This window comes from Grammomys surdaster, unplaced genomic scaffold (genome assembly GCF_004785775.1).
Source record: "Grammomys surdaster isolate TR1022 unplaced genomic scaffold, NIH_TR_1.0 958, whole genome shotgun sequence".
NCBI lineage: Eukaryota > Metazoa > Chordata > Mammalia > Rodentia > Muridae > Grammomys > Grammomys surdaster.
Window position 1 is genome coordinate 4,167,639 of NW_021605377.1, and position 24,060 is coordinate 4,191,698.

Below are 24,060 nucleotides of genomic sequence, written 5' to 3' on the forward strand. Positions count from 1 at the left end.
TTGCCATATAGGAAGCAAGGCTTGCATAAACCGGCTAAGTATTCTTAGCCAGAATTTCACTAGCATCCCCTGCAATTCCAACACAGCACAAAATGGGAAAAACGAGCATTCACTAAAGAGGTGTATAGTGCTCCCATTTAAAAAAAAAAAATCTTAAATTCTTTCTGGTGAGATTGAAGTGTTTTGGCTTGACGGATGCTTCACAAAAGCCAAAGATCCCAGACATTTAGCAATCGCTCTCTTGGGAGGAATATAGCATTCTCCACCTTTCCCAGTGACTTCTGATCGTCTGAGCCCTCTGTGCACCGTTCCCTTCGGCTCTCGAGGTAGCCAACCACGCAAACAGAGCACACAAGGTATCTTCAATGCACAAACCTCCATTTACTCTCTTATTTGAAAACAGCAGACCACAATGTTATGGGACAGCTAGATCAAAGAGCAAAGAAAGAAACCAACTAGCCGCCTAGATTTCCCACCAGAGGCCGCGGTCCCTGGGCTATCTAAGTCTACCTCTCTGCATCAAGAAGTCCAGGAGACAGAGTAGGAAACCACAGCGCTTGGTGGGAAATCACTCCAGGTAACCGACTGTATTAACAAAACCGACCAAGTCTTGAAAGCTGAGCTGTAAAGCCGTAAAGCACAGAGGTTCCCTCGTGGTGGGTACAGGCGCCCCACCCCCACTCCCAGCCCCAGGGATGTAGAGCTTGTTTTTCTTTAAACAGAAGGGCTGTTCCTTTCCAGACATTTGTGGAAGAAAACCTGGGCATTGACTTTCTATGCGATTGTTTTTATTGTCCGACCTCTCTGCACGACTCTCATTTCTGGCTGGCTGCACAGCCCCCATGCGAGGAGGGTTCTCGGGCTTGGCTAACACCGAGCTTCCGCTTCTTCTGCAGGTTGCAGGCAGGAAACTGGAAAATGGGCCACAGGAAACCTGGCCCTCCCACATCTGTCCCACTTAGTAACTGCAGCTCTGGTTTCATTCGGTCTATGTGTCAGCTCTATTTTAACCCTCCACACGACGGCCTGACGGCTCTCTGAAAGAACAGCCGTGAGCTTACGGCTTAGGACACTCCTGTAGGATTTGGGCTTCTCCCAAGCAATCGATCCCATGAATCCAATCGAAGTATCCAGTGAAAATTCGAGATGATTTCATAATACCAGACACAACAGAAGTCATTCTGGGTAGATTTACGGGGTGCCTGATGAATTTTAACTTTCCAGGCTTTGATGCATAACAGGAAAAGGAGCTGTAAATATGCACCCCATCAAAAAGCCGGTCTCCTCATGAGGCTATACCAAGCCATGTTTTCTGGCAGCATCAGGATCTACCAGGTGGAAAGGCATGGAAGTATTGTTCTTACGGCTCAAAACAGCTAAACAGCAACAAGGTCCTATATTCCACCCAAAACATAGAATCACACATCTAAAATAAATCTGAATGCACACATCATTTCAACCACAGAGAAGGATCTTCCTTGTGTATTTGACCCATGAACTGTTTTGAGAACTCCCCAGGGGAAAATATTCTACACATGCCTATTCATATAGACATAAACATGTGTATGTTTGAACATATCATGTCAATAGATTTGTAAAGCTCTCCGGGAAATCTCTAAGTTCCAAATCAAGACCCTTGGTCTCAGGTGCTGGAGAGATGGCTCAGCGGTTAAAAGCACTGGCTGCTCTTGCAGAGGATCCGGGTTCAATTCCCAGCAACCACAATGGCGACTCACACCTGTCTCTAACTCCAGTTACAAGTGATCTGACACCAACACACAGACGTACAAGCAGGAAAAACACCAATGTACATAAAATAAAAATAAACAAATTGTTTAAAAAAAAAAAGAGTCCTAGTCTGAGAAACCCCTAGCCCCTGCATTCTCTACCTCTGCCAATGCTGAGATCTCAGGGACTTATCCAGAACAAGACTAAGACTCAAACTTCCACCCTTATAGGAGCCTTCCCCTTAAATGCTAATATTCAACTCAGGCACCAAGCATTGAGTTTAGTACGTTGAGTACACATGTCAAGTTTACACTCTCGCCATCCTCAGCTACCGTGAAGCCATGACTTAAAAACATGAAGACAGATGTGTGTGGATCCAGCAACCAGAACAAACAAACCCCAACTCAGGAATCTCTGCTCCCAAGTCTAGGTCCCTAATCACAATGCATATTGTCACACCGAAGCAGCGGTTCTCAACATGTGGCCCTCGACCTCTTTCACAGGGGTCACCTAAGACCATCAGAAAACACAAATATTTACATTACGATTCTTAACGGTAGCAAAAGCATTATGAAAGTACCAACAAAAATGATTTTGTGGTGGCTGGTGCCCACAGCATGAGGAACTGTATTAAAGGCTCACAGCATTGGGAAGGCTGAGAACCACTGGAATAGAGGGTTTTTTTCCTATACCTCTCTGCTGCCAGGGTGGGAGTTAGTCAAAAGGCAAAGTGACATTCTCAGCAGAACAAAGTCAGGAAGTGTCCTTCACTTCGGAGTTCGCCACTCTTATGACTCCAGGCCCTGGGACTGGGTTCTGTTTGATGAATCTGAGCTTGGCATAGTGGCACGTGGAAGCAGCAGAGGCAGGCAGATCTCAGTGAGTTCCAGCCTGATCTACAGAGTGAGTTCTGGGACAGCCTATGCTACACAGAGATCCTATCTCAAAAACTAAAATTAAATTAGTATGAGATATTCTGCCACATTTCTTTTGGCCAATTCCCTTAGTGAACAGAGATAGAAATAGACAGGCAGACAGATTGACTGATAGGAGGGACAGAGACAGAGACAGAGAGAAAGACAGATAGACATGTCAGTTTCACCTGAGGATTTTCTCAATGGGGGATTGAATCTAGACGCCACACTGGACCAACAACTGCTCTGTCCACTTTTTAAATTTTCAAGTCAGAATCTGAGTAAGATGCAGGCTGATCCTGAATTCTCTATGGATTCTGAGTTGACCTTGAACCTGCAAAGTACCTTCTGAGCAGCCGGGATTTCAGGCCTGTACCATGAGGCCTAGCTCGAGGTTGGCTCTTAATGAAAACTCGGGACATGAGCCTCTGTGAATTCCAGAACTCAGATGTGGAGGGACTGGTCCTTTTAATTGACATGTGGATACAAGGACTATGGATCCTGAAGATGGAAGCGGAAACCCATCCCTCAACATGAGTGTGTTCATGGTACTCAGAAATGAGTCATGAGGATTGTTCCCTCTGTGGAGAGGAACAGCCTGGGAGCCACTGGCCTGTGTGTGGCAGCCCTTGGAAAGGACCTGGCACCCAGGGCAGCCTTGGTGACTTTCCATCACACAGATACAATTTACCTTACTGAAATCTTGCAGCTGTCCCAGTGTAAAGCAGTGGGCACGCCTCCCCACAACACTCTGCATTTCAGAGAGCTCGGCTGGAATGGCAAATCTTTTCCCAGATTTTCAAGCTTATAATGTTAATAACTTCAATCTTGTGCATTTGGGGGAACATTGGGACATCTATGCTTGATTTAGGATTAGGGATGGTTTATTCCCTTTGCTACTTGAAGATGGTTTTAAAAAAAAAATCAAGGCAATCTTCCATGCTACTTCTGGGAGACAGAAAACTGGAATCTTTCAGATAAACGTGAAAACTTTTTGTGCTAAAGAGGCAACTGGTAGAGGTAAAAACAAGCCCCCCAGGCAAGCGCTGAGAACGTTTCTGCAGGACACACTATGTTGGTGGTTTTTCCACATCCAGCAACTGGGGCGCTTCCTGCCAGAGCATCCTCCAGCTCTCTCATTGTGTTGAAACTGTAAAACCGTTCTAAATCAGGACTTCCTTCTATTATGTTGCAGAGGCCGCTTTCTGGGAAGGGGGAAACTCCTGAGGCAAAAAGGTAGGAATTCTTACAGCACCACCCAGTGGAAACATGGTGGGGGAGGGGGAGGGAAGCGGGAGGGGGTAGTTGTGGGCAAGGGTGTGTGAAAGTGGTCATGTCAGCTACTCCAGCTAAAAGTCCAGGCACTGAGTCTCATTGCTGTTCCTTCTCCATGGATGGCACCCTGCTTACAAGCGATCTCTGCCCCCTCTTTCTCCTGTGCACACACAGGCTGAGAGCAGGGTCAGGAAACATGGTGCAAACCTAGGAAGGAAGGGGTCCCAGGTGTGGTTAGGTATCAGTTGTCATACAATCCCTTCCTCTTTAAAGGACCTCAAGGGATTCTGGGCATGGGAAGTCTGCACAGCTGTGCTGGATAGCCTAGATCTGATGCAGAGACAGTTAGGCATTTCCTGAGAGAGAGAGAGAGAGAGAGAGAGAGAGAGAGAGAGAGAGAGAGAGACAGACTCAGCCATCTGGGTACCTTCCTCTTCTCCTGGCAAGATTCACCTGGTCTGGCCACCTCTAACATGTACAGCTAGAGACTCTTAGAGACAGTTCTATGTCCTCTCTTTTCTCTGGGGTCCTGTCTCCATATGAACATGACTATGCCTGTCCTCTCTGGGTGCCACAGCCAGCAGACAGGTTGTTTATCTCCGTGTTCTTAACTGCCATCACCAAAGCACGGCTTTTCATGGGATCTGCTTCTGAAACATGTGATGCATCACTACAGTTTTCTAGGGAATGGACTAAGCCATAGGAATCTTTGACCACATCCTTCCAGATTCCTCCACAGAAGCCCTGGCAAAGAGGAAAGGCCATGTCTACCAGGGAAGATTAGAACTCTCTTGTCTTCTCCATAGAAGTTAAGGCAATTTCTCAATGGCCAAGTGTCTATCTATCCATTCCCCACCCCCTCATGCACACTCACACGAGTATACACACACCATACCACAACCATCACCACCACTACCACCACCAACAACATCATTAATGGAATAACCAGAAGCCCGTCTCAGACAAACAGCAGCTCTCCTGGATTAGCATCAACCGTTCTCCTGGGACTAACTCCACTGCAACTATTTTAAAGCTCTTGGTTCTTAATGGTACCTAGATAAAGAGGTACAGAAAAAGAAATCAGCTGGCTGATCTTGTCTCTGTTTAGAAGTAGATGATTATGATGAAAATGATTTTATATAGCACCTCGGAACACCAATTTTTCCAGTAGTTCCAGGAGGCTTAGCAGTACTATAATTCTTTTGCTTCTGCTTAAGTAAAACACTTGCCAGTGTCGAGATGGAAACAGGTAGAGCTGACATTGGCTGATCTCTGGTATTGCTTCAGACAGTTCTCTCACATAAAATGGTTACGTGCCACTGGTGTTTGTGATCAAGAGGTGGCTGGAGACACCGTGTTTGGATTTTTGAGAAGCACAGTGATCCCCTCACAGAGTGGTTATCTGTACCAGGAGCTGAGTGCTTCCAGACTCTGAGGCACTGAATATTCAGCTCTGGTATCATGCTCAAAGCAAAACTCCTTCATAGTTCAGGAAATGCCAATTCCAGGTACGGATGTTCGGACCTCAGTCTGTTCTGCGAATGCTCTTTGGCAGTGCAGCTTGAGTCTTCAGTGTGTCATCACCTGCTCATGTGGTGGACATGTGTGGAGGGTTGGTCACATCTGAAGTCAGGAAGGTGGAAACCGGTACCATCCACTTCCCCGACACATGTGTGAGTCTCTCTTGCATGTTCCAGCATGGACAGCACATCTCACCAGATGTGACCTGGCAACTGTTTCTCAAGCAGAGAATTCCTTCCAACGGTAAATGACTTCTAACAAGGCACTTTTTAACCCGAAGTAACGACCCCAGTGGCACTGAGGTAAAAGTAAACCAGAGGCCACTCAATTCTTCATGAATTTCTATTTAAAATCACTTGTGGCACAGAGAAGCAACAGTAAGTGAATTAGGACAGTTAATGGAACATCTTTAAAATAACTTGGTATTCCCATTAGATGCCATTTTGTTTGGTTGAGTTTTTGCTTTCTCCAAGACAGGGTTTCTCTGTGTAACCCTGGCTGCCCTGGCACATGCCTGGAACTTGTTCTATACACCAGGCTGGCCCTAAACTCAGAGATCTGTCCACCTCTGCTTCCTGAGGTCTAGAATTAAAGGTGTAAGTCACCTTTGCCTGGCAGGTGGACATTGTCATTTCTAAGAAGACTGCTGCAACATATACAGTGTGTGTGATTTCAAAATCGAAGCCTTCTCCAGTGTCCTAGTCTTAAAACCTTTCAAAAATTAGTCATCCAAATTCATTAAGAGAACAATGTTCTGGAAACTGCTGCCAACAGCCCATTCACTCACTTCATCCAAAGCGTCTAATGAACGAGATGATGCTAGAGTCAAACATGGACCCTCATCCCCGAGCGGTTTCACCTCCTTGAACTCCTATGCAGGGATCAGACATCCATGGGGTTTCACCCTTTCTGAAACACCACATACAACTTGATGCCGTTTCTTTTTACAGCATGAATATATTAGCTATAAAAATAGCAGCCACATTCTGGATTTAGATTATATTTCATCCTTCCTCAAGAAAATGATCCTTTTTTTAAAAAGTAGATAGTTTAATCCCATAGCAAACTTATAATCTTCTACAAAGAGGTCTTAAAGTTTCTGTGTGTCCACATGTGTGCACATGCCAGAGGCCAGAGGGCAACCTCAGGTCATTCTCAGCAACAGTGTCCACTTCCTGGACTGAGGACTGGCTAGTCAGTGAGCCCCAGGGATTGGCCTGTCTCAGCCTCCCCTGCACTGAGATTACAAGCAAGTGCAGCCACACCTAATCTTTTTATGTGGGACCTAGGGATCAAATCAGGTTTTCTTGGTTGTAAGTCTAGCACTTTAACTATTGAGCCACACTCCCAGGACAATTTCTGCTCTTTAAGGACAAAAATGCTAAGTCTATTATTTTGTTATTGTTGGTGGTGGTGGTGATACGGCTGCTGTGATCACTTTGATCTGGTGTTCTCTTTAAGATATGGTCTCAGGTAGCCCAGGCTGGTCTGGGAGTAACTACGCAGCCCAGTAGGATTTTGAACATCTGCTCTTCCTGCCTTCACTTTCAGAGCATCAGGATTACAGACCTGAGCTACCACGCCTAGTTAATGTGGGGCTAGGAATGGAACCCTAGGCTTCATGTGTGCTAGGCAGGCATTGTCTCAACTGACCTATATCCTAACCCAACTCTCAGCCTTCTACAGAACACTTGTATCATCTTACTTAATTCCTGATTCCAGCATCTCGGCTATTTTGTGCATATATATATATATATATATATATATATATATATATATATATATGTGTGTGTGTGTGTGTGTGTGTGTGTGTGTGTGTGTGTGTGTGTATGCACACACATATATAATTTGATTAAAATAACTAACTTTAAGACAATTTCAATATCATGTACACTATTTATGCATGTAGCACAAGTTCAGGAACACTAAAGTGATGGATTAAGTGAATTCAGCAAAACCTAGAGATACCAAGTGGCTGGCTGCGCCCATTGCTTTTGCCTCAGCCATCAAAGATGAAGGGTGTCCACCCAAGGCCATCTCTAAGGTACTGGACATGCAGTCCAGGTGTGACCATGCTCTCCTGTCTAGGAGCATTTGAAGGCACAGTTCTAAAAGACATTTTTTTTAAAGAGATGAGAGGAGGAAGAAAGAGGGGTTGAGGAGAGACAGACAGACAGATAGACAGACAGACAGACAGACAGACAGACAGAGGGAACCTGATGGCCTCTGGTCTAAGCGACCTCTGAGGGTGAAGCTTGGAGAAGAGAGACGGACAATGGCAGAAATGACTTCCTCAACAACACTCCTGAGTCCTGGATTCTACATGTTCATGTCCAAGATCATACAAGGAAAATAAAGTCAGCACATCGCCTCAGTTAACCTTCCAGACAGCACTCGCTGCCTGGGTGCTTTCTTTCTATGCTTGTGATGGGACTGGAGGGCATTACTGGGAATCCAAGCTTCACCTTTCCTGAAAATGACAGAGTAAATCCAGGCTCTCTCCTGACTTCCTGTATTGAAACAATGATTCTTCCGGGTGGAGAAACTCAGTAAACAACATTTCCTCAGGCACCACCCTAGGTACAGAAGAAAGGCTCGACTCTCACCCAGGCAGGTTTGCCTCCCTATGTAGGAGGAGTTGTCTTGGTTGGTCACCTTTTCTAAGGTCACATCCTGCCCGGATTCTCTTAAGACTCAAGCATCTCTCCAGTAGTCACTGTCTACCTAGGCAACCACACATGCGCACCCATGCCCTCTTCCACTCCAATCTCCTTCATTTCTCAAAATAAATCCCAATACGTCACACTTGTATTTCAGCCTCAGAAGGCAAATCTTCCAAATTCTGATAGGATGGGGACACTTCAGTCCTGGTTCAATGAAGCAGCAAGGCATTACTTCCAGTGTTAGACAGGCTTTCAACATCAACCCCCCCTTTATTATTATTTTTTTTCTTACAGTATTCCTTAGGTGAATTCTCTATCCTGAGTGTCCATGACATCATTTAGAGGACGACAAGCTACAGGTGTGGGCAGTCCAGTCTCCCGGTCAATCCACACACTTACTAGTGAGCCAGCCCTGGGGTAAATCTTGAGGCTTGTTTTGTTATTATTTTGGTCACTTTTTTTTCCCTGATAATTAAGATCATGGTGGGCGAGCTGGGGGATTAGCTGCTTGGTCAGACACTCTGGTTAAGCCAGACTTGCCCCCAGCAAAGGGCTCCTTGGCAAAACCTAGATGAAACTAGTTAATATAACTAGTTTTTCTCTGCCAAAAGCAAAAACAAACAAACAAACAAACCCAAGCTGGTCTTTAGCCTGTCTCTTCTATTATTTTAAACTCCAGCAGAAACATCCATGATTTCAAAAGGTTAGAGACAAACACTGCATATGCAGCTGTTCCAGGGGAAGAAAGATTTTGAAACCAATGAACATGCAGGACTCAAAATGGATTATCCAGGGCAACTGTGAGAAGCTTGTCGACTGAAATCTTCCATAGAGGACTACAGTGGCTTTAGAACTGATCAATTCTGACAAGAAAGCGCTCCACAGGAAAGTCTTTCGAGCTGTAGCCAGCCATTCTCGGTCTGACACTGATCTGAAAATCAGAGCCAAGTGTGTCTCAATACCAATAAACAAACCTGATTTCTGAACATACACTTTTCTTGGAAGTCTAAATAAAAACTACGGCAAACGACACAGACATCTAACCAGGAGACCTGCCTGTTATTAACTCAGGGGGGCACTTTCTAGTAAAGGGCTGAGTTTATACACAACAAGACCCTTTATCCAGTCCAGGCCCTGCAGATAAGGCTTCTTCCCTTTCTTCTGTTTCTCATTCACCCAGGGCCAGGTGTGGTACACAGTGCTGGGTAGACACAAGGATGAAAAAAACAGATGTGGACCCAGAGCGAGCTCCCAGCGGGATGGGCACCACAGATGTGGAACACATCACTGTCACACACACACACACACACACACACACACACACACACGCAGATATCCCTCACTCTCAGAAGCTACCTGGGTCTGGACAACGTATTATATATCCTTGATCTTGGAGTCTGGGGTAAAGAGATAGTAATGGGCAGTTAGAAAGAACAGACAGTCTCCAGAAACACATACCTAAAACTGTCTAGCCCCTGGATTCAGACAGTCAGAATTTGGGTAATGAGAAAATCTGGAAAGAAAGCTTCTCGAGAAGCTCCGAAGGCCCAGGGGAAGGCTGAGGGCCAGCATACCCTTCCCCAGGCGTGACAGGTGAACTGAAAGAAAGCTAAAGAAAGAAGAGGAGGGAAGGGAGGATGATGGAGAGACAGGCAAGATATCATGTTTTCTTTCATAAGCAGAATGTTAATCGGAGGGAGAGAGAAAAGAAAGCAGAAGAGGAACTATTGGGAAAGAGGATTAGTTGATGGGGAAGAGGATGGAGGAAGGCAGGAGAGGAGAAGGTAATAATGGTACAGTGGTCCCTGTGCAGGTGTATGACATGGTGATACCAACAACTCTGCATACTAAAAAGCAGTTAAAAAAATGTACTAAGTTCACTTCAAAAATAAAAATCAACAAAGGATGACCATTGATTGCGATCCTCTGAAAAACAGATTTCCAGGAGGATGTCCAGTGGCAAGGGGTTCAGTAATCCCTCGAAGAAAGGACCATATGTTGATGTGGCTCACTTCAATGGTGTGCAGGGCCAAACCCACACCAGTCCCTGGGCCCCGAGAATGAGAGCGCAGAAGGTTGTTAGGAATGGGTGAGACACTCTGTCCTGAGCTCTGGAGAAGGGAGGGGAGCTGGGCAGGTGGCATGGTCCTCCTTTGGGTCCTCCTAATTCTGTCCAGGGACAAGTGAGATCCAAAGGGAAATTTAAATGGCCACATTTGTTCCTAAGGTGACAGCAAAACTTCTTATCACATTCCCATCAGGTCAAGTATGTCCTCCCTCAAAAAAGCTAGAGGACTTCGGATGGAGAATCGAGCCACTCTACTTCAGCCCATTACCATCCAGCCAGGGAAACTGAGGCACAGAATGATCATATAATACCCTATGAACCCAGTTAGTTTTAAGGCAATACTTTTATTTTTCCTATAACACTGGTTAAAAAAAAACAAAAACCTTTTTTTTTACATCAAATAAACTAGAAGAGCCCCCTCCCTTTTCCTGCATGACGAGGAAGTCCACATATCCTACTGATTTATGTTTAACCAATCAAATTAAAGTGTTGCAACATTTTATCAAGGCGTTCTGGAGTTTAAGGATCTGCTTGGCAGAATCATGACACTGTCTTCACTGGAATAAAAAAAATAATAATACTCAGGGGATATTTTGAAGTGATGGGAACATAAATATTCTTCATTCAGAGAAGGTAGATACATGGATGTATACAATTATACTTAAGATCTCTGTATTAAAATGTATATAAACTAATGACCTTTTTTTTTTCTTTGTTTGAGACACTATGTAGCCCAGGCTGGCCTCAGACTCATAGAGGTTAGCCTGCCTCTACTATAGCCAAAGTGCTGGAGCCAAAGATGTCAAAGATGTACACACTGTGCTTGGCCATACCTGTTCTCCTCCATTAAGGTCAAAAATAATGGCAAGGTTCTTGCATTGCTTGTTTGGTTGGCTGGCTGGCTGGCTGGCTGGTTGGTTGGTTGATTGGCTAGTTGGCTGGCTGGCTGATTGGTTGGTTGGTTTTGCTTTCTATTACTGAGAGCCCTAACCTAACCAGTCTTGAGAAAATGCGTCTAGATGCTAGCTAGTATTTTACACCTACCCCATGATTCCTATCAGACTGATGACTAAGTGGGAGCCCCTTGCTCTAGTAGCTTTAAACATACCCAAAAATACTAAAAGCCTCTGAGCCTCCTGGAGTGTGTGAGTAAATTCATTTTAGTTTGACTCAAAATCAAACATGGCATCACAACCAATCATCTTTTAAAATATGCAAGTAAAACTCTTGGCCAACTGATAAATGAATTCTACTTGACTTTTAACACAGGTTACTAATTCTTCCCAGAAAATGTAAATTACTGCATATCAGTAAAGTGGACAGAGTTCATTCCAGTGACAAGGCAAATCACATTTGGCTGAAGTGACCACTGCAAAGTTTATTCTAAAGCTCCTGACATTTGTGTGAATTTCCAGGAATGAATACAAGGCTATTTTAATTCTGATCGTGGTAAAGAATCAGAGAGAGAGAGAGAGTTAAATATTTGAAGAGCAGTTACTTAAAAGGCAGAACAAGTCACCGTCTTTGGGGGCCTTCAGGATTTGTTCAAGGAGAGCTAAACACACAAACACAGGGGTAATTTAATTTGCTAGTGCTATGCCCTCAGTTGCAGAACGAGAGTGGTCATGGTATTCCTGCCATGCTGTCAATCAAAAAGCTGAATGACCTCGATTCAAACTGGCCATGGGCTATAGTAATATTGAGCTTGAAAAGAAAAAAAAATAATAAACAAATTTCAAACAGCAAAGTTTGGAAAATGGGGATACAGCAAAAAAACAAAAGTTGTCCACATGGACCTCCCTCCGCTCCACAGCTAGCTCCCTCTAAGGTGTATTTTTTTTGGGGGGGGGGGGCGTTTAACCTCTATTCTCTCCCCTTATCTAGTATTCTGTTCTGATGTGTAGCGTGCCCCCACTTCCTGTTACTACAGCTCGATACTCCACGGCAAAGCATGACTCATACTTAAATCATACAGAAACTCATCAAAATCCCAAATTTCACGGCACACAGGAACCCAGTCTTTCAAGAGGGCAGCATTCTTAAGATATTCCAGATGACAAAACACCGAACCAGTTCATCCGAAATCATGTCGCCCTCAATAAATGTAAGCTCATTGTCTGGCAACTTGAATCTCAGTACTCATCATGAAAATGCAGTCTGTGGGGCGTGCCGTGTAAAAATACGCTCTTTTAAAAAGTTAAGACGGGACTCTAAATAAAACCTTCCAGGCGAGCGCACATGTTCCCTCCTGTGCATCTGTGTATACAATGCACGTTTTTAAACGACTACAAAAATACACAACAGAATGTTAGCAGCAGCGGGGTTTGGGGGGGATGTTTATTGTTGTCCTTGTGGCTCTCTATGTTTTCCTAGAGTAATTTGTGATATTCTTCACAACCAAGGAAAACAGAAAAAGTAACCTTGAGAAGACGTCTTGTGACTAGTGTGGTTCCGGCCTCCTCTAAGTCACCCTGCGAAAGCCAAGAGGGGCTTTGCCAACTACTCCATGAAAAATGTCTGCCTGCAACATACAAGGCTATGTGATGCTCGTGAGGGCCTTTGCGACATTCATGAATGCAGGTGACTAAAGGCAGGCTGAGGAAGGGGCCACCAGGGCAGAATCAAGACAGACTGAGAGCACACTGCTTTTTATGCATGAGGAGGAGCCCGGGGTCTGGGAAGCAAAGAGGACTATGTCATTGCCTAGGCATGCCAAGGACCCAAACTATCTATTAGTAAGGGGCAACTCACCTTTAAAACAAGACTACTCCAGGAAATCACATCTGTGGGTAATTCTTTAATTAAGTGCCTTGGAGCATGTCAGTAGGTTATGTTTTGTGACACCTGACAAAGCTATTTATATAAATATAGTTTGGTATCATAGAACATACAAAGTCCCATATCTGATCACTGGGAAGGAATATTTTAATTTATACCCACTGCCAGGAAGTCCTTTAAAACCAATTTCAGGAAAAGATTTAAGTTCTAAAAAGTTATGACAAACATAAATTTTACTGGATGACCTCAGGGTTGCATTTACTGTATAGTAGCAGTTTTTGAATTAATTGGTTTCTTACAGAAGAAGACAAAGGGGGAGGTTTTAAGTAAATGCTTAGGTATCGTCAAAAAAAGTCCTCTCCCCCATCCAAATACAGCTCTTCCCATCTTAAAGGCATCAGCTCTAGCCGTGTGAAGACTCAGTGCTGAGGGAAGTTCAAAAATTCAACTCATGAAAATTATATCATCACAATGTCAGTATCTGTCATTCTATCATTCTATGGCACAGAAAAGAAGACAGACGGGGTGGGTTGGAGGGGAATATCAAAAGAGAAAAAAAAGACAGAGACAGACATAAAGAGTATGTTGTTAAAGGTACCACTGAAGATTTTAATGCCCATTTGTTCAATGAATGCCTGAGAGAGTTTATCATCTTTATCATTAAGGTGAAAGAACTGTTCGGTGTAAGCACCAGAGACTTGCAGATTATTGAGGGGGAGCTGTCCTAGACATTGGTGGGTGAGTACCAGCATCCCTGGTTTCTGTCAGGTGGACTTAGCATCTCTGCAGATGTTCATTGTAGGAAGCAAAATTATTTCTGATTGAAAACCACAGAAGCAGATCTCGGGCATCTTCAACAAGTTGGACTTTGACACCCTCCTTCTGATCAGAATGGTGGTTCTCACCCTGTGAGTCGAGACCTTTGGGGGGAGTCACATAGAATCCTGCACATCACATATTACACTCTGATTCATAACAGTAGCAAAAATTACGGTTATGAGGTAGCAACAAAAATAATGTTATGGGGTTCGTCACGACATGAAGAACTATATTAAAGGGTTGCACTGTTACGTTGAGAAGCACTGGGTTGGAAGGAAGTGTTCCCAGCCTTACGAACCTCTCCCACAGGATGATGCTAGCGCCTGGAGGGTTTCCCCATCAGCTGGAGTTCTGTGGTCTGACTGGACACTCAACACCAGCCCTTTACTGACCACCCATTTAGCACTAGGAAAGGTTCGAGGGATATCTTGGAATTCCGGCCCACCGACTCACCGAGGGTGGGCTGGCTGGGTTGTTTTTAGGACAGATTTGCCCCAGGAGAAGTCTTGACAACATCTGGAAAGTCCTCAAGAGAGGCCACATGTCCTGGTCAAGAAAGAAGCCCTGTGCTTCCAGTGGGGTTCTCTAAAATTCTTTGCCCTTTTTAGTAACTCTACACATTTCTAGTCAACATTGAAAAGCAGAGAGAGAGAGAGAGGCAGAGAGAGGCAGAGAGAGAAAGAGAGACAGAGAGAGACAGAGACAGAGAGACAGAGAGAGACAGAGAGAAAGAGAGAAAGAGAGAAAGACAGAGAGAGCAGGAGAGCGCCAAAAGGCCTGCTCTATATCTGGCATTGAAAGGCCATCTCTTCATGCTCTGGGGGTTTTGCAAGCAGTCATTACTGGAAGCTCTTAGTACACTTATGGACAGTCTCCTTAACTGTCTGACCTACATACCCTCCTAACACAATCTGTAATTTTATAATTCTCATAAATTCAAACCCATAACTGACCTTTTCCCAAATAAATGTGTGCCACAGTAAGGGAGAGAAGGAAAGATACCAGAGAATATTTTGTTGGGCAATAGGGTTCAAAAATCGATTAAGGTTCACTAATAGATGCCTGGAACATACTAGGTTTCCCAGCCTGACGCGACCTACCCCCCCCCAATACCCCAACTCCTAAAAAGCACAGATGGGAGAGGATGGTCATGTGTGTTTGTGTAAGACATTGGACAACAGAGAACAAAACAGAACACACAAACACAACTCTCTCTCTCTCTCTCTCTCTCTCTCTCTCTCTCTCTCTCTCTCTCACACACACACACACACACACACACACACACACTAGAAGAAAGCATGTTTGCTTGAGACCCAAAATGGCCAAAAGGACTTCCAAGTTTTTTGAGACTGTGCCCTAGAAAGACTGGCGGGGTGGAGAAGGCACCTCTAAGTCAATAAAGGCTGTGACTCGCCTAGCTCTGCAGGCTGACAGTGGCTTGCACAAAACCCCTCCTGTGCGGAGTAGCGGAAACTCCCAATGAGATTAGTCGGTGTGTGTGTGTGTGTGTGTGTGTGTGTGTGTGTGTGTGTGTGTAGACATTACTTAGCAATGACTAAAGGCCTCTCTCTTCCTGCGGCAGCCAGTGGAAAATTCAAGGAACATTTTTCCCCCTGCAGCAGCAGAATCCCTTTAACCGTCTCCCCAGCCAACTCCAAAAACAACTCGGCCTCCCCCCCAATACACACCCCCCAACTGCCCCCACCTCGGGCAGAGCACTGCCGGCGAGGGGCTTTCAAAACGGGGAGGACTGGAGGGGGGCCGGCAGGGAAGGGGCGGGGGACCCTTGAACACTACAAAGGAAACTGTAAAAGGCACAAATACATAAACCTGAGAAGCTGCAAGCCACAGTTTCTTTGTGAGCTCCTCAGTGAGTCATTTTCAAGATGCTGTCTGCAGCCAGTTTCAAAGCGGAAGCGCACGGCAATTAGTCTTGCCGTTTCCAGACAAGCCAGAAACTCTCCCGACACTCTTTTTTTTTCCTTCTAAAAAGCCCCTTTTGCAGTTTCTGAAATAGCCTTTCTTGCTTCCACCCCCACCCGCCGCGTAACTGCTGCTTATCCCAGGAATGATTCGGTTCAGAAAACGTAACAAAACAGAGACCATTTAATTTTGTTCTAGCTCCCCCTCCCATTTTAATCCCCCCTCCTAAAAAAAAAAAAAAAAGTTCCTGTAACATTACAGGCCAGTAGGCAGTTGGAAGTTAAAGAGCTGAGAGTTTCCAGATCATCCCTTGCCCGGCCCATCTCCCAAATCCGAATCTGGACTAGCGGACTCGGCCGGCTTTTAAATGTCCACTTGTCTGGGCGTGCGCCTGGGGCGGTGACCTGAGCGGGGGTCACCTGCCCAGCGAGACTAGACGTAGCCCCGGGCCCCACATTTCCATGTCGCAAGTCCTCTCTCTCTCCACCCCTGTGCCCTTCCCTGGATCTGAACACTCGCGCCTCGGTGCCCATCCTGAAGGGATCCGGACGGCAACCTCGGCTGGAGGTCAGCGACGACCCAGCCTCCAGCCACGCAGTCGGCTCCGGCCACCATCCCCAGTCCCAGAGCCCCGGAGGCTCGCTGCAAGGATGCGGGAGCTTGCACTCCGGGTGTCCACCTTCTCCTGGCTTCGCAGAACAGCCCCCAGGCCCGAACACGAGCTCCCGGGGTGGCGCCGGTGGCAGTGGCCGCGCGCAGCATCCTCCCCCCGCGGGGACGCACCCCCATCCTCCCCCAACACAGTCCACAACCCACCCCACAGCGCCCACACCCCCACCCCCCACCAGCCAAAGAAAAGAAAGAAGGGAAAAGGGGGAAAAAAAGAAAAAGAGAAAAGAAAAGAAAAAACTAGCCCGAAGAAAAAACTTTGCAAGCGCCAGAGCAACAGGCAAACAGTCCTGCAACCTACCCAGATGTGGGGGAGCGTTTGGGAGTCTTCTTGGGGAGATTTCTAGGAGGACCCGGGCGAAAGCCCCCGACTTTCCATGCTGACAGGCGTCTGCAGACGGTCTGTTGCTCTTGTAATGAGATCCTGATTTTCCCCCCTCTTTTTTTTTCTTTCTCTCGCTCCTTTTTTTTTTCAAGCCCCCCCCCCTCTGGTGTGTGTGAGAGCAGGAAGTTGGAGCAGTCAGGCCGAGCCTGCTCACTTCCTTTACTGCATTATTCCCCAGGCGGTGTGCAGTCTGTGTAAACAGGCTTTTCCGCCCCGCGCCGTGCGCCCGGGCCGCGGCTGTGCGCCGGGGCTGCCCGCCCAGACCCGCGCATACCCCCGGCGCCGGGCCCCGCGCCCGCCTGCACGCCCCGCGCGCCCCCGAGCAGTGCCCGCCCCGCTTCCTGCTCGGCCACCCCAGGGGAGGAGCCTGGGGACCCGCCGGCCAGGCCGCCGCCCCTCCACTTGGCGGGGGCTCCCTCGGCTCCTGAGCCCTCCGGTCCCTAAGTTGGGCATAACCCTGGTTGGGTTTGTGCCTTGCTAATGCTGCCCCGAAAGGGAGGTCGCTGGGCGAGCTGTTCTCTACCCATAGGCATAGAAGAAGAGTTTGGGGACAGGAGGGATGGCGAGTGGGGTTCAGGACTTGGATGCTCTGGGTACCGGGTTGCTTTTATTGCAGACTGGAGGAGATATAGGGTGTCCACAAAGAGAAATGGAGTCTTCCTAGAGATGGGGTCCGGTAGTTACTGCCGGGGACATATTTAACAGCAGCACTAATAGTAATAATCTGAAGGCAGTTTTAGAATTGGGATCGTCTTTGGGGAAAACTTTCTTAAGAGCCACAAACTAGGAGCCGAGGTCTTAGAAAAGAGATGAGAGAAGTTGTTTTAACAGGCACTATGTCATGCCTACTTAGGAGTTCCAGGTGGCTTGAGACTGGGGAAGGGGCACCCTGTGGTCTCAAGACTGGACTCCCTGACCCTGAGGACACTGGCCAGGATCTGATTGGACAGTTGGCCAGTGCTCAGAGGATGCAGGAGGGAATGGGTCTCTTATTAACAAACCCCCTACACAGTTCTTCCAGCCCCAGTCTTCCAGAACCTTCCAGTCCCATGCCTTCACTCTTTGGGGCTTTCAGACCAGTGGTTCTCAATCCTGAATGTTCAACGTGAGGGTACACGGACTCGTTAATACCCTGGTTTCCCTTACGCCCTCCCCTCAATGTGTCTGGTGTGATTGTAAGCTCCTGCTAACAGAATCACCTTGAGGGTAAGTGGTGCTTTGTAAACTAGCCACAGCATAGTCATCCCAGACCAACGCCAAGTCTGCAGGTCAGCAGGACCACGTTCTGACATTGCCTCGACCGGACCCCTTAGCATTTGCTATCTCACTGAACGAGTACTCGTTTACTAGTATCTTGTTACTATTAAAGGGTCTAGATTGGATTCAGGGATGTTAATACCCACTCCCTACACACACCTGCAGGTACCTGTCAGAACACTTTGTTAAACAAGGGCAGCATTTTTGCTTAATCACTGATGTGTATAACCTGCTGGTTATACACTGAGGACCAGGCTCGCCAGTGCTCTGAGAAGACACAATGGTGGTGGGGGTAGAGGAAAAGAGATCAAGGTAAGATGTGAAACAGAAGGAGGAATTATGGGAAAGGGGGTTGTCTATCAAACCCTGATTTTCCACTTTGGAGACTATCATTTAAAATCCCTAGTTGGCTTCTCCTGTCACTCAGCAAAACTCAGACTGTGTCCCTATATGATCCAGCTGTCCCTGTGAACGGAATGCAGAATGAAAGTTTATCATCCAACTCGGAAGCTTGCACAGTTAGGAGCACATGTTGCTTTTTATGTTAGAAAGTATCCACTTAGGAGAAGCCAATCTGAAGGGGCTACATGCTGTATACTCCCACCTCTTCCAGAAAAGGTGGAACTACTGGGGCAGTGAGAAAGTTCTGGTCACCAGGGGTTTGGGGACGGGGAGGCTGAGTAGTCAGAACAAGATTGGGGGGGGGTAGCCATGAACTGCTCCATGTGAAACTATACTGGTGGATACCTGTCATCACAAATTATCAGGAGTGAGCCGTCAAGTGAACCGTGGGGTTCAGGGGAGGTTGTGTCAAGAAAGGTTCATCATTTGTAAGTAGTACACCACTCTCTTGGGGAAGATTTGGGGGTGGGGGTTGCCTATACAGCCACTCAGAAAGCAAGCTCTAGAAATTGGATGCTCAGGTCTTGTTAGAGATCCAGCTTGGGAGTAAAGTACTTACTTCGATTGTACAAAGCCATGAGTTCAATCTCCAGCAGTAAGAAAGAAAAAAGAGAAGGTAGATAAGAAAGCATGGTTAGAGTGGGAGGAGAAATCAACCTAAAACATTTTAGAACAGAACAGAATGAAGAGTAGACACTTGAGCATTGGGCATTCTGGAAAGAAACCACAAAGTGGCTAGCCATCGTTACTTTGAAGTTTTAGGGGTGCCTCGGGTGTTGGTGTTTGGGAATGGACAGTCAAATGGAACGATGGAAAGGCAGCCCACTCTGGGGAAAGTGTTCATTGAAGGACCCTTCCGGTCTCACTGAGCCTGAACAAGCAATAGTTTCTACCGATTTTTTTTTCTTTTAGAACAGTAAAAGCCAAGTTTACATTAAAAGAGCATGTATTATGGACTAGGGTTTAAAAATGTTCGCAAATTCCATTTAAAAGCACATTTCCAGGAGTTTCACAGACTGGTGGGAGGCCTTTCAGGAGCTGGCCTTCCCATTCCTTATGGTTAGAGGACTTGCTGGGGGTGCTGAAAGCGTGGGCTTGCACCGTCTCGGGAGTCTCCTGCCTGTTTCTGTGTAGCGAGGGTGAAGAAGACTCTCTTTTTCCTTTGTAATTATAGTTTGAAAAAAAAAAAAAAGAATCACCAAATCTGCCAGGCTTAAGTGGAAGAATTCACCTCTTTTTAATTGTAGCTTTGAAAACACAGCAGTAAGATGTACCTGTTTTAAATGTCTAGTTCAGTCGTGTTAAGTGTGCTTGCTTTGCTAGGAAGCTAATCTAATCCCCACAATGCATTCATCTTGTAAAACTGATATTCTATAACCATTAACCAATCTTCACCCCCATCCCTACCCTGCCCCAAGACTTTGGTAAGTCTGATTCTACTTCTTGCTTCTATGATTGTGATGAGAACTGCTTCACGTAAGCAGAGTCATATCCCCGACTGGCTTGCTTCACTTAGCATACTGTCCTTCAGGCTAAGGCTGAGTACTTGCCCAGAAATTATGTACAGGAGCCCACCATTGATGGACATTTGAGTTGTCTCTGTCTCTGGGCTACTGGTAATAATAAGAATTTATTTCTTTTATTTATGTTTGTGATACTAGGAATCAAGTCTAAAGTTTTGTGCATATTAGATAAGCATTTGCTTCTAGGTATGGGGCTTTATTCTAAGCCCAAGAATTTATATTTTTAAATGGTTGAAAACCAAAACTTTAAAGAGTAACATTTTGTAACATGTGCACATTACATAAAATTCTATTTCAGCATCCATAAAGTTTTACTGGGAGATAGACAGGCGTATTCATTTGTCATTGTCTAGCATTGTGTTTGTTCTACATTGGAATGGATTTAGAAGCTGTGACAGAGACCATATGGTCTGTACAATCTAAAGTATTTACTTTTTCTGGTTCTTTACAGGAAACATTTGTCTACCACTGGTTTAGCCAAATGAAATTATGAATCCTGTTTTGTTGTTGTTTTGGGTGGCTATGTTGACATGCTTTATGTCTCATGTTTGCTTGGGTGTGGGTCAGTTTTGAGACAGGGTTTCTCTGTGTAGCCCCTGGCTTTCCTGAGCTATAAACCGGGCTGGCCTCGAACTCAGAGATCCACCTGCCTCTGTCTTTTGAGTGCTAGGATTAAAGGTGTGTACCACCACACCCAGCTGCTTTTTGATTTTTGAGCTTCTGGAAACACAGTCCAAGTTCACCTCAGATTTCTGATTCTTCTGCCTCTGTGCTGAGATTATGAATACGCACCAGCATGCTGACAATTGCTTGCCTTTTAAACTCTCTCCCTTGTTCTACAGAAAGCCTTTGCCTTGTCAGATAAAAATCCAAGCATCTTTAACAACCTTCATGTCCAAGAATTTCATCTTCAGTGTAAACCAAAAACTATGCTGCATTTGATTCCTCTTATTGGGGGTTCTGAATAGGTGAAAAATAACTGGCTCTCCCAATCACAGCCCTGAGACATCCCTTCAAGAGTCTACTCAAAGTCCCTCAGCAAAGCTGAGCCTCCTAACTGGCCCTTAATTCTGGTTTCACATCCAAGCTGTATGCTCAGGGCCTCGTCCCAGGGAGGCTGATGTCAAACCCAGGAATTTCTTTCTTCGAAGTTCCACCCAGATGACCTTTGTTCTTGCAAACACTTGTAAATGTCTTGCTCAACCTTTACTCATCTCAAATCAAGCCTCCTCCAGGCAGCCTTCCAGCATCAACCAGATGAAATGCCTGGACCATTTCTTCTTACCCACACACTATTGTGTTTGGATCTGGCGGGGACCGATTGAACAATTTGTTTCTACAGATCACATTCTTTAATTGAAAACTTCGTCTCTGCCCCGTGGGTTAGATTCTTGGCGAGGGAAGTGTGACCTTTTTTGCTCTTGTAGATAGTGTCCATCACATCTGGGGAGTTGTTAGCCTCCTGTTCCCACTCTGCTGCCAGTTGTGATGTGTGGGGTAGCTGTGTTCGATCGTCCACTGGCTCATGGGGTATGTGTGTTGTAATACTCAGTCACTCACACTCAGGTTCACTGTAATGATCCCAACTTGACAATGTGTCTCCTCCTGCTGTGCTCATCCAAAGCATCTTACCTGCATCAAAACAAATGTAGAACCTGACGGAGAGTACACAGCTGCAATGCCCGAACCCAGGGGCCAAATACAGATATCTTTTTGACACTTTGTGGGTTCTTTTTTTTCCTTCCACTCTTTCAACCCCCTAACACTAGATAAGAAAGAAAAAAAGGATAAAGAGGAAAGGAAAGAGATCCCTGAATAAGGTCACAGGTCAGAAAGAGAGAGACGTTATCATTAGACTACTTCCTGATGATTAGGGGTGTCTGGATCCTTAGGGAAAGTTTGATCTTTACCGTCAGGATATCTAATCTCGTTGTTGTTTCTTCTTTGTGCACGGACTACTTTACAAACCTCAATCAACAGCAACCAATCATGACACCCAGTACCCTAGCATTTATATACCCTCTGAAAAGTCCCCAGAATTCCCAACGTCACACAATCGCAGAAACTATCTGCAGCTGGCAAAATCACACCCCTGCTAAAGCAGGAGGCAAATCATAGTCAGCTGATGTGTACAATCTGAAGCAGCCCCATATCCTGCACCCAGGATGAAAACAAAATCACATCATATCCCTATTTCTGTGGTATTTGTTTTGTTTTGTTTTAAAGAAACCCAGATTCTCCTTATAGCCAGGGGCAGGTGGATTATGAATCTTAGGTCAGCCTGCGCTGTAGAGCCAGACCTTGTGTCATCAAATATATAAATATGTGTGTGTGTGTGTATTTGAGAATATATATAATATATATACATATACATATGCAAAACAAGCACAAGTAAAGCAAAGCATCAGATCAGAGACCAGCAAAGGATTAGACTCACGTTTGACTGGAATTGTGTGATATGATCAGCTTGGAAATAACATTTTCAGTTACACCTTCCTGCATGTACCAGAACAGTCTCTTGTTAACTAGTATGATGTTCTGACTTCTGTTTTCAGTCTGTTTCAGCACAAATATCCAAGGACGAGTTCTTCAACCGAATGCATCTGAAAGAGAAATTGTTAGGTTGATTCTGTTATGGCTTTGCGTTATTTATAGGAATCACTCTCCTAGGAATCTATATGGAATCCATAACTTTATCACCTCCTCAAAAAGTGATCATTTAGCCTTTTTATTTATTTGCTGTGTGTTTGTGCAAGTGTGTACACATGTGTAGTTTAGACAACATTTTGAGAGTCAGTCTCTCCTTCCACCTTGTATAGAGTCAGGGTGTCTCTTGTAGAATCTCTTATTGCTCTGAATACTCCAAGTTCGATGTCCTGTGAGATTCTGGCAGATTCTCCTGTCTCTGCCTTCCATTTTACCAAAGGAGTGTCAGGATTACAGGGTGTGTCCTGGTATTCAACTTTTTACATGAGTTCCAGGGATTAACTCAGGTTGTTGGGCTTACATGGCAATCACTTACTGGCTGAGCCTTCTCCCTTTTTACCCAGCCAGCCACCTCCCTAACCATGCTAATTTTGTTCTTGTTGTATTAACCTAGAGTTTATAAGAATAGGAATGACGCATGATGAAGTTTTACCATGAGGTGGTACAGATGTGAACTGTCTTCAGAGGGAGAACAGCTAACGAGAGAATTAAAATAATTTTCACATTATTAAATGTTTAAATCAATTAGTACTCTGTACTCTCAGACTCCCACCCCCACCCCCAAAATCTTCATTTGTCTCATTAGAAAGAAGGAAGGAGAAACACACAGCAATAGAGTATTGCAAGTCCCTGAGCTGTGATTCACTGCTACCATGTCCAGGACAATAGAGAACCTGCCCGGACTAGTCAAAATCACTTCCTACATGACATAAGTGTGGTAAGCCCAGCAAATCACAAATGTGCTCATCAGGACTCAGCGATGCCTTCACTACCTGTGCTAACAGCTGGTTTGGATCTTAGATGCGTAAGACAAGAAAATGGAGGCTTTTCTCGTTTGTTTTGCTCCTAGAAGGTGTTGGACCAGGCTTTACAGGAAACTGCAGTCTCCCTCCTCCCCCTTCTCTCTCCAATTACCGGAAGCTCAGGAAATACCGTGGAAGGCAGGATGTCATGCTGTGGGTTCAAGGCAAAGATGGGGAAAGTCTGGTTTAAAGTTTCAAGACCAACACTTTAAATGATGGAAAAAGTTAAGGGGTTAGAAGTTTGGTGTCCTGACGCATTTAAAAGATTCTTACTTGTTCAGATGAAGTCAAGCAATTATTTAAGATGGTTCAGAAAGACCTCGGGCAACCAGGCTAGCAGGGAGAACTCCAGATGACGGGCTTCCTAGCACAGAGAAAGTTCAAAACACAAGCAGGCTGATGGGAACCTTCCTCCGAAGCATCCTGCTTGGGTTGGCTCAGTTACCCATGATGGTAGGAGCCCAGGGAGAAGATCCAAAAAAAAAAAAGACGCTACTCCCTGTGAGACTTAGTAGGTAGAACCAGGCCCTGCCCTTTGGGGCCCGGCACAGAGATGAGGTGAGAGATTTTTCTTTACACTGACCTTGTAAAACCCGGTCTTCTTGTCATTCGAGAAAAACTACAAA

The 24,060-nt window shown here is 45.5% G+C and overlaps 1 protein-coding gene across 1 annotated transcript in view; it reads right to left on the reverse strand.

Moving 5' to 3' along the window:
- Positions 1–16,984, reverse strand: part of Elk3 (ETS transcription factor ELK3) — a 63,790-nt gene extending 46,806 nt beyond the window's left edge. The window contains exon 1 of the mRNA XM_028783065.1: positions 16,660–16,984. The gene's annotated coding sequence lies outside the window, so the exon portion shown is untranslated. The remainder of the gene's footprint in view (positions 1–16,659) is intronic.
- Between the last annotated feature and the right edge of the window lie 7,076 nt (positions 16,985–24,060).